The following is a 16,765-nucleotide window of genomic DNA, read 5'->3' on the forward strand; positions in this document are numbered from 1 at the left end:
CACCCAAAGTGCAAATTGTAGCATGTAAAGAGGCTTAACCTGCTGTGACATGTGTTGCATGTAGAATCTGCTGTGCTGGTAGTCAGTGATGGATGTATCGCAAGGATGTCTTGAGCTTTTAAAAGACCTTGAGCAGTTCGGCACAGGCCTTTGGAGAGCATAAATACTGTACAGAAGTAGCTTGTTGGCGTGTAATGAATATTTGATGTGTTCAGTTTATGACATGTCTCAAAGACAACAGTGAGCTTAATTAACGATAACCCTTTAAAGAAGATGAGGTTTGACAGGAGTGAACTGCACACCCGAGGTATGAATCATGACATGCAAAAAAGAAGCCAGCGACTAGGTCAGCTCTGTGTGTTAAATTAAGTAAGCAGCCATAGGGAATGTAAAAAAAAAGTTTCCTCATTTCTTGCATTTTTGCTACCTTTATATTAATGTGGCTTTTTGGAAAAACCATAGCTTCACATTTCTCCTTAACAAGCATAATCCAACTCACACATGCATGCATTTGCATACCCTGTAGTGATGGAGGTCTGGCTCTTTTCAAAGATTCAGCTCTTTTGGCTCAGCTCCCTTAGAAGAGCTGGCTCCTGCGGCTCCCAAATGGCTCTTCATTTAGTACCACTTGGAGTCTTATATTTTAGCCTAATTTAGCAATTATGAATGATTTGTGCCTTGGTAAACCTTATTTTTATGCTTTTTTTTAAATCCATCTATCCATCCATTTTCTTCCGCTTATTTTGGGCTGGGTCACAGGGGCAGCAGTCTTTATCTTATCCGGGGGAACACCGAGGCATTCCCAGGCCAGCCTGGCATTCGTGCTCAGATAACCTAACCACCACAACTGGCTCCTTTCAATGTGGAGGAGATGCAGGTCCACTCTGAGCCTCTCCCAAATAACTGCACTCTTCACCCTATCTCTAAAGGAGAGGCCAACCACCCTTCAGAAGAAGCTCATTTCCGCCACTTGTATCTGTGATCTTGTTCTTTCGGTCACTACCCAAAGCTTATGACCGGCGACAGCTTCGCTTTCACACTCAGCTCTCGCTTTACCACGACAGACTGGTGCTGCACCTGCATCGCTGCAGCCAGCCCCAATCCATCTGTCAATTGACAGATTGACAGACAGAAGTGAATAAAGAACCATAGTAAACAAATCAAGTAAATAAAGGCCACTTGCATTAAAATCCGGCTCCTGATCTCTGTCACTCTGTATATATCTGGCCTGTACCAATACACTCACTGTTTTCGAAGCATCCGCCCCACTTGCTTCTTTCATATAATGGTAAGATCCTAGTCCGTCTTTGCATGTGATTGGCAGCATGGTGTGCCCATCAAAAGTCCCGCCCCTGCCTGCATGGATTCTCAGCAGTGCTGAGTAGTGGTGGTAATCTGGGTTCACTTTACTCAACTAAATTCTGTTCAGTTTTATTTATATAGCACCAAATCACAATAAACAGTAGCCTCAAGGTGCTTTATATAGTAAGAAAAAATTACAATAATAACAGAGAAAATCCAGCAATAAAAACGACCCCCTATGAGCAAGCACTTGGCAACAGTGGGAAGAAAAAAACTCCTTTTATTTCAACTCAAGTCAATCTGAGTCATTCAGTAATGTGATCCTGATCAATTGAGTCACTTGACACCCCCCCCACCCCCAAAATAAGATGAATTAGGTTACACATTTATAGTTTGTTGTTGTTTTGCTTACAAGGAAATATGCTACATTATTAATATATACCCCTACTACTACAGTAACTACACAGGTCCAATAAAACATGCCAATGCATCATACTGATGTCCTTACAGTTTTATTTCTCTCTCTCTTCAGACACCCTGAAAACTAAAGAAAAGACTAAAGTTTACAACGTAAATATCTCAGACCTTTCAAAGTCTCTCTTCTTGGCATCCATTAACAGTCTCAAGCTACCACAGCACAAACATGCCCAAATTAAAGAAGTTACTGAAAATATTCTCATATTGTCCATAATGTCCAAAGGCATGTAAACAACATTACATACAATATACACAAAAATCATTACCCTTTGTGCCTCTTGGACCACATACACAATAAGTTTGACAATAAGGTCGTCTTGTGGTTGTATGCCTTTCCTCTGCATCCACGCTACTTCTGACCCACAATGTCATGATAGTGCTCTCAGCTTGACTCTGGTCATGCGACCATTACACGCTGCATCAACTTTATGTGAAGGTTTACAGCACTTAACACATTATTTACTTAATTATTCACCTAAATCACTGAATCGCGTCAGTCAGCGGTGTTTCCAGTGGGTCTGCTACTCTGCTCTCCGCTCTCACTCACTCACTCACTCACTCGCCTTTTGTACTTAGAAGCAGCAGGTATTCAGAGGACTCATATGATCTGGGTTAATAGCAACCTCAGATTCGTGATTCATAATTTATTAGGAAGATCTGGCTCATTAACCAGGGTGACTAAGGAACTAACCAGCACTAGTGCTGAGCAGGAGAGGCTGAAAGAGTCAGGACTCCCCCGATGGAGAGCCGGCTCTTCTCGTTCACTACAAAGACTCGGTTCTCAGAGCCGGCTCGTTCGCGAACGACACATCACTAATACCCTGCATGTGTGTGCCACGAAAAGAGGTGCACACATAAATGTAAACAATTTTAAAAATACCATTTATAAGTTTCTGCTTTGTACATTTTTTTTTCTTGCCAAGAAAATAAAGAAGAAATAACTTTGCGGTCAGATCAGCTGCTTCTCAAGCGAGTCTCTGACTCATTCTTGGGCTCCACCTGATGATGATAGGCCCTGTTAAGCAGCAGAAGTTCTCCACTTGTCCCAGTTTCCAGTTATAGTGTCCCTCCAATTTGCAGCACATCTCCAGAGCAGAAGACTGCAGTCCAAAAGAGTGGAGTCTGAATATGTCCCGCTGCAGCAGAGGAGACTGCTGAAGCAGCTGAAGGAGATCAAAGATGACCACAAGAGCAACAGGACCACTGAGTTATGTGAATTTGGCAGTTTTTCCATCCACTGTCAGTACTTGGGGGGGGGGGGGGGGGGTTCTCTGTATTACTGTGGGCTTTAACTTACAATATAAAGTGCCTTGAGGCAACTGTTGTTGTGATCTGGTGCTATACAAATAAAACTGAACTTGACGAATTGACAAAAGGCAGTGGACACTCTGGACAGGTCGCCAGTCTGTCACAGGACACTCATCACATTTGCACTTGCAGCCATTTTATCCAGTTTAACTTACACCAGGTAACCTAACACACATGACTTTTGACAAACTTGTTCTTTCTCAAACTGGACCATCACCTGGTGCACCAAAGCCTCTGCAATGTCATCAGCTTTTTGTTTTTATTTTTGGTATTATATTTTTTCTACAAAAACAAAAAAAACCTGGATGTAACTGGATGTGATAATACCATATTACTATCACAGCCAGTCTGAAGCTGGCTGTGACATTAACATCTGTTTAGTGTTGAAAAGATCCTGTTACACAGCCTTATTGTTTGCAAAAAAGTTTTGTTTTTGTTGTTGTTTTGCCCTGTATGTTTTTTTTTTTTTTAATAAATCAGTAAAATCAACACTAAAGTTTGTGTTTATTCTTATAACAGCCAACAACGTGTTGTGTGTGTCTGAATGTGCGCTACGTATGGAGAGAGGTCAATGTCTCTCACTGTGTACACAACACCCGTGTCCAGCCTCCCGTGGGTCACAGACACACTGACTTCAGCGGTCTCTTCGGTGACGGAGGAGGACATGTTGTTTTTCAGCTCCCTCTAACAATCCCCGCCACTGAAAACCAAAGAGAAAGGCTTCATTCATGGAAAAGGTAGCACAGACAAAAAAAAACTCCTCTGGAAGGCATTAGTCTGACACCGTCTCCAATTCAAATCCCTCAATTTACATACGCCCCTCATTCCAAACCATTTACCCATTACAGCACTAACAACAAGCAGCAGTGACAACATTTGGTTTTGTGAAAGTTTTAAGATGTATGTTCTGTTAGAATTTGTCAGACACACCCAGCAGCTAATGCCAGAGAAGAAAAGTTGAAAATGTGTTGGCTAAAAGCATAAGAAAGACCATGCGAGGCTTTCGTGTGTGCGCTCTGCTTTAAAGTCATAGTTTTAAGTAGGGAGTTAGATGAGAAAACCAATAACACTCTCAGTTCCACTGGAATGTTCACAGACAGCAAAGATTATTATTTTGGGGGCTCATAAGAGATATGAGCAGATCCCAGCTCATAAGAGAAGCTCTTTCTCAGTCACATGACCCACAGACAAAATGGAAGAACACTGTGATTTACAGCACAGTTTATGGAGGAAACCTGTTTCTTCTTGCCTGCATGAGCTCTAACATGATACTGACTTATGTCCTATACTGAATCCAGGGGGTCACGTACACACTTTGGCTCTGTTTAATGTGAAATCTATAACCAATCATGTATAGATTGAATGAGCACTGATATCGTACCTGAATAGTTGTACAGCCAATGTAGACACACAATTAATACAGTATACACAGCAAAAGCTGTTAATTGTTAACGTCATACATAACAGGTTTGAAAAAAAAATCGTATCAATACCTTCTTTCATCTTTTTTATTAAAACAAGGAAACACTAAAAAAGCATTTGCCAGATTTTTCATGAGGAAAACCAGAAATTATTTGGTTAATCCTTAAAATCCAGAACATTTTATGAACACACAGCAATGTGCTTTCATTTTGTCTAATCCTCTGTACTTTGGCTTGTTGTTTATTTACCTTGTGACTTGAGGGGTCACATTATGTGGAGGAGGCAGCCAGTCGCTGCACTTTCCCAGATTGCTTTCTGTAACCTGAAGCATTTTCTGAGCCGTGCTCTTTGCATGAAGACCTCACTTTGAGTAAACTATGTTGATTTAACATGACAAGTGCATGCATGACTCTATTCAAAGTGTTTGCCTTACTTCTGAGATGTCTTGGGCCTTCAAACAAAGATTATTATTATTTTATATACTCAGAAAATTATATTTGCAAAACAGCAGGATGAAAGCAGCTCATAATTTGCCAAACCTTCAAAAAAATAAAAATAAAGTCATTAAAAAACTACAAAACCTTTCACTCTGAAATGATCAGCGGACCAGAATTTATAGATCACTTGTTTGTTGGTGAAGAAAAGTTGTCGTGGTGTGCGACCCAAAGCCCACAGCGAAAGCATGGCTGCAACAGTTTCCAGCTGAGCAGTCACTGAGATAAAGCAACTGTTGTTTGTGCTCTGTACTGTGATAATAGGCTGTGTTGGGGAGCAAAAGTTGCTACATTTCACCTTCAATCTATATACATACAACAAGAGAGTAGAGGGTATTTTTAGAACCTAAACAATGTGGATCTGAACAAACAGAAAATTGCTCAATACCTTAACCTGCTTCGGGGTTTACAAAAGTAAAAGCATTGCTGTGTTCTTTGATCTTTTTAAAAATCGTTTGCTGCTCCTCTGCAGGTATCGATTCCTCTTTGATAACTGTTTTCGCTCCAGTCTCCATGTTGTATGGAAATGTTTCAGTGTGCACTGAAGTGGAATTGACTTCATACAGCATAGGCACGCTATCTCCCCCCGCTGACATATGAACATATCTGCCACCTTAAATCTGCCACCTCGAATCTGATCCACATTTTGACCCATGGCAATCCAGATGAAAAGCTACAAGCACAATGTCCCTGTTCAGCGGACGCTGATGCGTGTAGGTTGGTCATTAGTGTATAATCACATGAGTCTGACAGCGTGATTCATCTTGGAGAAAGACAGCATGAGTGATAAGTTTTCATCATCACAACCCACTGACTTCTGTTGTGACTTATCTGAGAGATAATTCCAGTCATGACCTTTAGCTTATGAGGTCATATATCCCAATCCAACACTCTGATTACATTTAATGGGCAGGTTTTTTTTTTTTCTTTTTTCTGTATAGTATTTGTCAGAGACCCTAAGAATTTAGTCTAAGTATTAACATATGAGAGAGAGTGCTGAAATATTACTGATCCACATCTGCTGGGCTCAAACATCAAAGGCATTTTGGTCGTCGCTCTTACTCATAGATATGCTTCTACTGACTTGTGCGTGACCGGCAAATATATGTGACTTCAAAATACTTCTTTTTCATTTAGCCATAATGGCTCCTTATAGGAAATCTACAAAGACAAAAGAATCTCATGAGCTGGTGTATTAGACAAGGCAATTAAAACAATATCAAAGTCTAATTCAATCCTAACAACCATTTATATGAAATCAGTACAATGTAATCTCTCATTCAGTATTTCTTTTATCTAACATTCTAAAAAATAACAGATAAATACAGGCCTGCTTTCATTCCTGGAGTATCAAATATTGCTGTTCTGTAAAAAAAATAAATAAATAAATAAAACAAAACAGTGGCATCTGAGAGGTGGCCATGATGCACTGCATCTCACTCCTAATGGATTACATATGTACGCTTGGCCAGGGCCTCTTGGCTCATTGGCTACTCTTCCTTTTTCAACATGCAGGGTTAATGTTGAGACCCAAACCACAATCTTTTGCTAAGCAAGTAAAAACAAAACTAAGCAGTTAGTGAAATCAAAGTAAAACAAAGCGAAACACACAGAAGCCAAAGCAGTCCCTTGACTGAGACACCTCTAACGAACTTAACCCCCTGCCGCACCTCATACAGACATCCACGCTATGCTGCTCTTGAAAACTAGATCATTAGCTCAGAGGATATCTCTGTGAAGCCAGCGGCTTCTGAGACATGGCAGTATGTGTCACCCTGCGAGCATTGTACTCATGTCATTGTACCCTGGTGCTATCACTCTCTTCTAACATCTTTTTTTTTTTTAAATCTGGTTTTATTCTCTTCTGTCTAAAAAGTTTCACAGCAGTCAGTCTTTTCTGTCCTGCTGTTATTACAGACATGTCTTAACTAACTGTGACAGAACTCGCCTTGGACTCAGCTGTTCTGTTGAGCCATCGGATTTAGACAGCAGTCATCAAGAGCTTGTGGGAATTATTTAGTTATTAGTTCAGTTATTATTGTTTATGGATTTTTACATTGTGGTTAGGGGTGTGAATTTTTGGCTTTGATTGACAATGTCTGTATTTTAGTTCGGTTCATATCTACATTTATGTGGACTAAATGGCATTAGATGCAACTGGAAAAGTGGAAAAACAATAAATAAAAAAAACACTTTACCTGAGCGCTTTATGCAACATTCCTTATTCATACAAGCACTTCAGTATTTTGCTCACGGATAATCTGGCATGCCGACTGAAACAGCCTAAAATTGAACCATCAACCTTCTGATTAATTCTGAGCTATGGCAACATTACCCACTGACATGACCACATGACACACAAAGCCACGCAAAGCCACAAGTGGGAGCACTCTTTCTGGAAATGCTCATGCAGGTCATATTTTAGGGCCTGCAGGAACAACTGATACTGAGGGTCCTTTGGATGTTTGGACATGTTGCTCTACGCATGTGAGAGTGAGACCTAACAGCAGGTGACTCAGTAGGTGTTTAAATAACTAAATGAATGCATGTAAGTGAAATCAGACACCCAAATGTTTAACATTTTATGAATGGATGGGTGCCCAGTGTGCTCCAGTCACCACAGGATTAAAACCTTCCGCTAACCATTCAAGAGGTATGAATGAAAGGTGAAAAAAGGCACGGTTGCAACAAATTTAATTTCACAGTTTTTCTATTAGATGTCACCAAACAAGTACTGACTGAAAAGGATGAAAAGAAAACACCTCTCGACTACCCTTAATAGAATTATATAGACTGGGAGAATAAATCCTCAAAGTGTTCCACGAGACTTTCTTAAACTGACGGAATGAAGACAGGAAGGATATAATTTACAAGTCTCAGCGCGTGGCTGATATCCAAAAGGAATGCGGTAAATCTTCGTGCTGTGAAGCTGAAATAGCAAAGCTCTTAGAGAACCAAGAATGAAGTGATGCATTAGGTTTCTGAGCTCTGCATCTCTGGTTTTGCTTTATTTACTTCATTATAATGGGTTTCTTATGTTCAGCGTGTGTGAAAATGGAAAAAAAAAAAAAAAGATGATGCAATGATTTCTGACTGAGGCCGTAAGGCACACACTGAAGCACAATTATATATTAAACAAATTTGAAAACCACTGTTTGGCTGTTTTCTTGGCAACCACTGAAGCGCTGATCGCTTTTGGTCGAGACTGCAGAAACAATTCAGTCTGCGCACCATGAGTGGACTCTTTTGGCATGTAAGATTGATTGTCTTTTGTTCACAGGGGCGGGAAGGTACAATGTTAGCAGCCACATGGGCCACAGTAAGTGATGGAATGTGCTGCACTTCATATCTGATTCTGGTGTGGGTACTGAGCAGCGAACAGACACTACCAAGAGACCAGAGAGCAACATCAGGACACGACCCAGATGGGCAGCAAGGGAAATGGTTTCTAGCCAAGACATTAAATGTGCACATGTTGGCAACGAAACAAGAACACAATCCACTCTGCACTGTGACTTGTGTGGAGTAAACTAAAGAAGCAACAATGAGCATCCAAAGCAGACACAAGACTTTTTTGATGTCTAAATAAAAAAGTCTAAAAATGAGGGAAGGTACAAGGCAACCACTGTTCTGTTGCTATAGCAAGTGTATCAGTTTATTGCTCTTTAAAAGCATATCAGTAATTACATTTTTTCCTACAAGTGTTGAAGAGGTTTCATTAAAGGAACTGAGATGGTGCTCTGTTATTGACACACTGCTGGGCATACTTGGGAAGATTTAATAACCTGTTATCTTATCAGTTTAACCCAGTACGCACCTGAAAGTTGGAACAGCAAAATCAGCCATTAGACTGTGGCTCGAAGCAACATGGAAGTCGATGTATATTAAATAAGCAGTAGATGTTTCCTGCTGCTAACAGGAAGGGATTGCCTCTAATTTTTCCCATTTAATTGTGTAAATAAAGATTGGGTATGTGCACTTGGGCATGTTCATGTGCGAGTGTAGTGGCTTTCCAATAGGTCACTGAGGTTCTGCGTGATGGCAGACTTAACCAACACGTGTTGAGCTGCAGTCAAAAAAAAAAAAAAAATGACAATGTCCGCACATTTTCCTTTGCTTAAAGATAGTTACAAAGCTGTATCCAGGTAGAATATCACCTGTTGAGTGGTTGTGTAGCCTAACCAAATTTGCGTCATGGCTACACCAACAGCACACATTGTGACCACAGTCAAAAGAGCAATATACCCCACCTGGCACGCATCACAAGTGCCTGCACTTAACTGACTGAATAAATTAAGCTATAAGTTACTGCCTCTTAGTATATGAAAAGTGCATTACATCAAAATGCAAAAACACAGATTCAGATTCATTAACGGATTTTAGAGATCAACCATATCCGACAATAATTCATCCAATAATTATTTTTTTGTGTGTGTGATCGTGTAAATGTAATGAAGTATTGGCATGGATACAAAACTTTAATTCTTTGCATTACTGGCCTGCAGTTTGGCTTACAACGCAAACAACGTTCTGTCCTGTAAAGCATGTTGCCCGTTTGCATCCATACTAAAATTTGCTGCCATCTTGTGGCCGCAGTTGGGTATTGTCTCTGGACGCTAACTTGACTCTGGGACACTGGAATCTGTAGTTTCCGTCATTTTCAAGGGTGCGTCCTGGAAGCCAAATGAAAGGCAAGCAGTGGTTCTTTGCACTTTCACTCCGCTTTATGCACTACATGTTCACAGCGTTTCATTGCTCTAAGATCAGTTATGATCTGCACATGTGGAAACAGAGGGAGAATTAACAAGTAAATGAGCATGTTTACTCTGTGTTTTATCATCTTAGCAGATGAGTTTTATCACGAAAAGCCTTCACAAAGAATTTCCAAATAATGAAGAGGGTGTTCTGTTCTTTGGGTGGTCCGAAGGTTTTTAGTTTGTCGGAGTATGGTTTAGATTTTCTTTTATTCCTGAGAATTGAGAGCCTTAAGTCCTAGTTATATAATAGTTCTAGAATATATCTGTTATTTGATTAGTTCCCTCAGTGTTTTTTCAGACTGACACATACTGTAAAAAAAATCATTTGATTGACTGGATGCACTTTAATCTGTTGATTTGCAATACACCACCCTCATTTTTCAATAATATTTTTAATACCCCTGTAGATATTGTTATCTAACCATGTCGCACAATGCTCAAGCTTCAGTTCAGCTATTTTTTTTATTATATTATCATATTTAATTTTTTATTAAGGTGAAGCACTGTTTTAACTAGACTGGTTAAAAGGTTTTTCTTTCTTTGAGAGATATCCGGTTCTCACAGGACAGCCACACTACAAACTTAAGATTGTACACAATATGATGCTGCTGTGCGTAAAGTACACAAAATGAGCTCTACCTTAAGTATCTGCAGTAACAATATTACCCACTCAACACTCATGGAGGACATTTTTATGCAGAATAAGTACTTTTATTTTTGTTAGTTTGTGTACAATTTGCTAATATTACAGAGTCATGACTGTTTTCATACTGTGTTTTTGCTACTTATACTAAAGGAACAGTTCTAAATAATTCTTCTATCACTGGTTATTGTTAATGGTATATATTTTGATGGTCACTGTAAAGACGTAGCTCTGGGTAGCGACAGAAAGAACAAGATAGAGGATACAAGCGATGGAAATGAGCTTCCTCCGAAGGGTGGCTGGTCTTAGAGATCGAGTGAGGTACTACTGTGCTACTCCTCCACATCGGATGGATGGCTGGATGGCTGGCTGGATGGATGGATAAGTAATAGTATATTAGATTTATTCAGCCAGGAACAAGTGCAGAAATCTTCCACACAGAGTGCAGCAAGATGCAGGAGAACGTCATACATAAAAGGATAAAAATACGGTTGAATATGTTTGAATCTCGATGAATTTGTTGTGTCGGGTTGTTAAACAGTGGTGGGACGAGGGGGAGTATCACCTCTGCTTGCCTTTCAGTAAAAGTCACTCCACTCCACTGGATTTTGCATAAACACAATGCATTTTAAGCTTTTCACTTGTTATTTTACACTCTCTTGGCTGCTTTGACTCACATGTAGGAGCCCTGTTGCCTAAGCACAGGGCTACTGATTTGATCCCCAATCCTGGCTTCTTCAGATGACACATGGCCTTAGCACCCAGCGGCCACAATATGGTACAGAGATTGCAATTTAGATTTTTCTTGTTGTTGTTTTTACATTTTCTTAGCTAGCAAATTGAAGGTTCAGGTTAGGACAACAGTAATTTGCCTGTTTCAGTTGTCTTTTTAAAAAGATACACTCTGACAGGACACTCTGCAATTTTCTTCTATTTTTTTTTTTAGACAAAAACTGAACACACAGGCACAATAATGCAGCAAATTCAAATTTGTGATGATGCCACAGCAGCTTTTGGGTCCATTACTTTAGTGCCAACATGAATAATAGATTTGCAGTGCACAACACTTTTACCTATTGCTGTTGACTGAGCTGGAGAGACAGAAAAAGAAAGAGTGCACATAATGTATACTTTATGAATGGACTTCAAAGAGATTTCAGTGACTATCTTTCATGTGAAAATGGGTGATGACATTTGTGTGTCTGTGTTTAATAAGGACTTGCTTTAAATGAGATGCAGGTAAGAATATTAATAACGTAGTTGGTCTAAAAAAAAAAACAGAATGAAAACTTCCCCCTAAATATGCAAAAAAAAAAAAAAAAAGGAACTGCACATTTACAGTTTCTTTTTCTTATTCTTTCTTTTCAAAAGCCTTCTGACTACAGTATAATAACACTTGACTTGCTTAATTCCACAGAGCCATGGGAGTAATGCCTTTCACTTCTTAGTTCTGAGGATAGAGACAGTGAATTATTTTTTGTTTGAAGCATTTTTTGTTTGCTCGTGCAGGTATGAGTGTGCCAGCATAGTGTTATTTTTTCTTTTATTCTTTTTTTTGTGGTCAAGTTGTTATAAGCTGGAGGGCACACAGGACTAAGTGGAGCCTGGCAGCAAAATCTAGATGGACTCTTATCACTTCTCTTTTAACAATCCAGAGTGACAGCTCTTTATAGCGGAAGCTATTCTTAGAGCCCCTGGGTCAATTGTAGGTATCCAATTGAATTGGAGGATGTAGCACCACGCAAGACATCCACGGTCCCTTGTTGGCGCTGACACAAACACTCACACTCTCACACTCACACCTGTCCATCACACCCCCCCACAAGCATTCATCCAGCTGAGGCTCTCCGGATCACCTTCTTCATTCCGTCTCCTGTGTTCGCTCGCACGTTCGCTCCCATTGTCTCTCCAGATACGCTCTGTCGTTATCGCTGTACTCTCTGCCTTCTCTATTACTCCCTCTCTCGGCTCTATTATCTGAACTGCAGCCAAGGGAAAAGTACAAACGAGAACAGCAAGAAATTAGCAAGGCCGCTGTGTTTCTCTCTTCTTGTTGACATTCTCAACCTTATCTTGTTAAGATGGCTCATAATTAGGAAACCACAACTATTTTTTAAATGCCGTCTATCCATAACTGAATGTCTTTCCTATGTTTTCAAAAAACATCTGCCGGCTGGGTCACGCTCGTCCACTTGTATTCAATAGAAATGTTCCCATTCTGCTTTCCTATGAAAAATAAAAGACTAAACAGAGTGAATGACTTGGGATGGACGACGGTTAAACATATTAATGTTTTCCACTGTCATTAAATAAAGTATGATGCAAGTTTATTTTGTAAGTCATCTGTACCGCCTGTTATTACTCATCTCTGACTGCTTATATGACGACACTGACCACAATACAGTGACCTTACTTAAGTGACTTCAACACAACCAAACAGAGCCGGTTTGAAGTAAAAACATACATTTGAGAGACAAAATATAGGCTCTGGGGTAAATGTTTTCCTGGAGTAAAAGAAAACATCCTTTACTGTACTTAAATTTGTACAAATACATTTGTGATTAAAATGTGAATCCAAACCTTTTAACTGTGAGTCCAAAAGTTTTGCTTGAGCTTGAGTTGAATCTCATGGGGAGCAACCGGCACATGTGGGTTTACTATTACTATTACTAAGATGGAAGGTTGTGTGGATGTTGCCAAGCTGTCACTCCAGTCAAGACTGACTAATAGTGCCTTTAGTTTTGTTCCTTGATTGTAAACTTATATCATTTGACTGCGAGATAAAGATACAAAAGGGACTACATGACAAAACATGCTTATTTTCACCTTACCATAGAGACTATTAAGAACGCCATCTGATCTATTTTAATGGAAAGGAAATGAAAAAGAAAACACCTCAGTTTCCAGTCAGAAAAAAAGCCCCACAGCTAAGATCACACTTTTTTGTTAACCAACAAAATTTACCTTTCAGACATACAGTAGCAGTGATAATGAGTGGAGTATCAGTCAAGGAACACAAATCCTTTTTTTCATTTTCTCATTGGAGAACCCTTTTCCGTTAGCGCTCGGGATACTGCAGCTGAACGCGGTGTACAGTACTGGTAGCAGTACTCGGGGTGGTGAAAAGATCAGAAAGCACTCCCAGCTTTCGGTTTGTGCCCCTTGAGGCCGGATCGCAGTCTGAATCATTTAGCTGGAAAGCTGTTCCAAACCGCAATGTGCTGCATACATATGAAGGTCAGATATTTATGTAACCTATTAACAAATGCAGCAATCCCTGTATTACCATTCAGCATTTTTATCCGTAGACATAATGGAACTCATGACCGTGGAAAGTTTGTCCTGCTGATTGTAGCTGCACTAACAGAGCAGATCATCACTTCAGTAAAACTTCAGTAATGTGTATTCTGTATGCACTGAAACAAAACTCCTGTAGCACCCACTAATGTTTGCAAATTAAGAGTAAATACATCCTCCAGTGAGGCACCACTCATTCACAGAGTGCACCTGCACACACAGGCCCATTGAGGAGCATGCATCTCTGATGCATTACTGAAGCAGCTGTGATAGTAATGAAAATGCTTGTTTAGTAATGTGCAAGAGGTGTTTACCTAACAATAGGCACATTTATTAGCTACATTATGCAAAATGCACAAGCCACAAGGGACTGAAGACCCACATGTTGCTCTCTGTGATGCTGCTCAAGTGGGTCTAATTAGTATCAGAATCGCTCCTGGACAATTAACTCCCCTAACAATTAAATTCTTGTGTATTTTGTGCCCACAGAGAAACACTGCTGTAATTATTCTGCGTGGTACATTATTAGATACATGCTTACACATACAGAACAGAGTGACTGGGTTAATTTGCTGCTGCCTTGAAATTTAAAACCACTGTAAAAATAAAGAAATTTCCTCAAATCTGTTTCAAATCTACAGCTTCTCCACGTGCATTTTGTAACTCCCTGTGAGACAGTTGCAAATAATTGTACAAAGAGGGCAACTATTTTAAGCTGAGTGGTGAGTTGTTTTGGTCTGAAGTGGACTAGGTTTAGTCTGACTGAGCTGATAAGGTCTCCAGACTACCACTCGTACAGCGTGGACACAGAAACAGAAGCGCTACGGGCTACCGCAGAATGCAAAGCAGCAAAATCAGAATTAACGTCAAATTAAGCACGCGCTTTTAATTTAAGTCTACCTTTAGTTATACGGCTTTTTTTTTTTTTTTTTAATTCACTATATCTGTTTTTCCACAAAGTTTTGCTTAAATAATCACAGCTGTAAATGAGGTGTCAGAAAACTTTATTTATCCTTCAGTTTTTGTTCTTATAATTTTAATATTTTTTTAAGGTGCTGTTATGTAACACCAAAGCCCCCAGCAGATACTTTGTGACACTCCATTTGTGTATTTTTGCACAACCATTTAACCAGAGCACACTTGTGGGTTTACCATGTGGGACTCAACATTCCAGATAAAAGACAGTTTAGATAACATGGCCTTTGAACTGGAGCGATAAGTGACGCTAAGTGCAGCTGCTGGAATCCAGAAAACGTTTCTAGAAATTTAAATGTGTCCCATAATGCAGCAAAAAAGAGAGAAACCCTTAGAGACAAAGGCTGTAAATCAGTGCATGATCTTTTAAAAATATAATAATAATAATAATAATAATAATAATAATAATAATAATAATAATAATAATAACATAGTTTTATTAATAACCTTCAAGGAAAAATATATTTTAAGGTCTACCACCGCCTACAATATAGCCAGAATGATAAGACTGAGCTCACGTGGAGCCGCCCACGCGTGTCAGTCTCAAATATCAAACTATATCAAACTATATCAAAATTAAATGCAAGACAAATTACCGTTGACAGCACGGGATCCCGCCGATTCCGCAGATGTGATCTTTCCCCGCTGCTCATCATCTGAGCAGCGTATTCCCTGTGAGTTCACGCGGCTCCGCTGTAATCCAACTTTCACAATAAATTACAGCTCGCCTCGCAGATAAGTTGTTTGCTCTTGTTTGCTCTACAGAGAAGAACTGTTTGCGGCTACTGATGAAACTCTAAAAGGATAATAATAATAATAGGAATACAAGTATATTAAACAAAGATATCAAAGTGAACGCTTTGGTTCTGTCTGTGTACTTGCCACCGGTGGCCGAGTGAGCGCTCGCGCACAGCTGCTTACTTGCGCTCCTTGTACCCGCGTGACGTAAAAGGAGACGGGAGGCGGGATGGGGGGCATTTAAACACCGGGTCAGGGTGTTGCGGCGCTTGTCTGTGTCATGTCATGTTTTATTAAGCAGGTTTAAAGGTTTCTGGCGAACATGGGTTGTTAGAATTACAGAATGGACTCCCGGCTTTGTTATTCCGTTTATAGCTCTCTTTTTCTCTTAATTAATTAGGACTGACTTGTTCTCATGTCTTATCTATCTAGTAGTTGCAAACTTTCTTGTCCAAGAGCTTCAACCTGCCTACATACACACCTTAAATGACTTTTAAAATAGAAATAAATGAATAAACGTGTTTCTTAGTGGAAGGTCAAATGATTTGGGTAAATAATCCAGTAATTCTTTAATATTATTGAGCTGTGTGATGAAAAGCACTAGTGGCCTTATTATGTTACTTCCATTTATGGTGACTTTGCAGGACATGCACTGTTCGAAAGTCTGGATTTTACATTGGGTAAAATGTGAAGAGAATGTTTTTTTTTAATTATTATTATAGTTAAAAGGTGGTTAGCCTTTCTAATGCTGTGCCCATCTGTGAAAGTTAAAAGTTGCCAAAAAGTCTCAAGCTTCCCAGATGTTGGTGAATATGATGGAAACTATCACAAAGAAAATTAAGCAGCAGTATATACTGAGAAATAGAGTTCTTCATTGTTAAATTTATATTTTTTTTATGTTTGCTTTTTGTTTTTTGCTAGTTTTTTTTTTTCCAAGTTATTTTTCCATTTTGCACAAGGGAAAATATGGTGTGAAGTAATACATTATCTATGTGTGTCATAAAAATAGATATGCCAGTCTATGGATGCATCCCTATTGAAACCCAAAGACTGTTACCAGACAGAGCAGGTGAAATTATAGGTAAGAAAAAAAAGACTACGAGGACAAACTTCAGTGTTCTTTTATTCTTATTGCGTTTACTTAGCAAGAGAACTGCAAAAGTTGCATTCAAATAGAACATGTTTGACTACTGTTAATGTGTCCCACTTTCTCCCACACACAAGCACTGTGTTTGCCCCACATTTAGTTTGTTGGGATCTGGCCACCCTGCTTCCATTGCACGTTTGGGTGATATTAAGGTGCAAAGAAACCTGAATCAGAAAAAAGGTGGAAGGCTCTGGAGCTCCGTATT

The 16,765-nt window shown here is 39.5% G+C and overlaps 1 protein-coding gene across 1 annotated transcript in view; it reads right to left on the reverse strand.

Annotated features, from left to right (window-relative positions):
* Window positions 1-15,565, reverse strand: part of gcgra (glucagon receptor a) — a 44,794-nt gene extending 29,229 nt beyond the window's left edge. Inside the window, exon 1 of the mRNA XM_030736842.1 lies at window positions 15,272-15,565. The gene's annotated coding sequence lies outside the window, so the exon portion shown is untranslated. The remainder of the gene's footprint in view (window positions 1-15,271) is intronic.
* Between the last annotated feature and the right edge of the window lie 1,200 nt (window positions 15,566-16,765).

Source organism: Archocentrus centrarchus, chromosome 8, assembly GCF_007364275.1.
Source record: "Archocentrus centrarchus isolate MPI-CPG fArcCen1 chromosome 8, fArcCen1, whole genome shotgun sequence".
NCBI classification, from domain to species: domain Eukaryota; kingdom Metazoa; phylum Chordata; class Actinopteri; order Cichliformes; family Cichlidae; genus Archocentrus; species Archocentrus centrarchus.